The sequence below is a fragment of the Mastomys coucha genome, unplaced genomic scaffold (assembly GCF_008632895.1).
Source record: "Mastomys coucha isolate ucsf_1 unplaced genomic scaffold, UCSF_Mcou_1 pScaffold16, whole genome shotgun sequence".
In the NCBI taxonomy this organism is placed as follows: Eukaryota; Metazoa; Chordata; class Mammalia; order Rodentia; family Muridae; genus Mastomys; species Mastomys coucha.
In genome coordinates this window covers 88,094,455-88,095,468 of record NW_022196898.1, presented here as the reverse complement: position 1 = coordinate 88,095,468, position 1,014 = coordinate 88,094,455, and the positions used below count along the sequence as shown (strand labels likewise).

The 1,014-nt window shown below is 43.7% G+C and overlaps 1 pseudogene; it reads right to left on the bottom strand.

Annotated features, from left to right (window-relative positions):
• Window positions 1-244: 244 nt before the first annotated feature.
• Window positions 245-705, bottom strand: LOC116094360 (annotated as a pseudogene).
• Window positions 706-1,014: the final 309 nt, after the last annotated feature.

Genomic DNA, 1,014 nt, shown 5'->3' with positions numbered 1-1,014 from the left:
TCCATTATTTAATATCAGGTAAAGAAATCAAGTGATTTCTGGACCAAGTATCACTTTGCCGGCTGACTGAGTGCTGAGTGAAGTCATATACTTTATACAAACATTTAGATTTATTTATTCTTCAAATAAATATAATTATTGTAATGGAGTAATTTGGGAAAGTAAATATTCTTCGGTGGCTCATCCACAGAGCTGCCTCATTGCTGTTGCTGCTGTTGCTGTTGGAGGAGTTGGAGTCGGAGTACTAGGATGAGGATGAGGAGGACAAGGATGAGGAAGAGGAACAAGCTGAGGAGGCGGAGCTAGACAGGCTCTCTTCTGAGTCACTGTCTTCTGAAGAGGATGAGGCAGATGTCTGGCTCTCTGATGGAGACTCACAGGCCAAACTGTCACTGATAGAGGAGCTGGCACTTGTGACACTCTTAGATCTCTTCTTTTCGGTCTTTCTCTCTAGGTTGGTTTCTCTGATGCTTTGCTGAAATAATCTGTTTTCTTTTTCTTTTAAAGCTTTCTTCAGCTCTGCTGTTCTCGAAGGCCCTTGTAGGTACTTTCTTATTTCTTTGCATTCATAAGTCCAATGTCCAAATTCCAAGCCTTTCCGACATCTTACAGGTTGCTTATTGGCATCAGCTTGCCTCAGAGCTATGAGCCAATGTATGGGAGTCCCCATCTTGGAGCAATCATTGTCTGCTGTTGTCTGCAGCAAGGGTTTTTGGGAAACTCTGATGAGTGGACAGGTCCTTAGAAACCTTTGAGGTCCTGACCTTTGAGGTCCTGGGTGGGGCCAGATGAGTTCATCCCAGCAGAGGCAACAGGTGGCCACTCACTAGGTGGTTTCTCTTCTCTAATGTGGGTTTTGTGTTCAGTATGAATGGGGTGATCTCAAACCAAAGATCTGTCATCTGTATTCAGTGGAATTCTGTAGTATTCAAAAATCCTGTAATCCCAGTATTTTGGAGGCTGAGGCAAGAGGATTGTTATATGTTCAAGGCCAACCTGGGAAAACATAAGCCC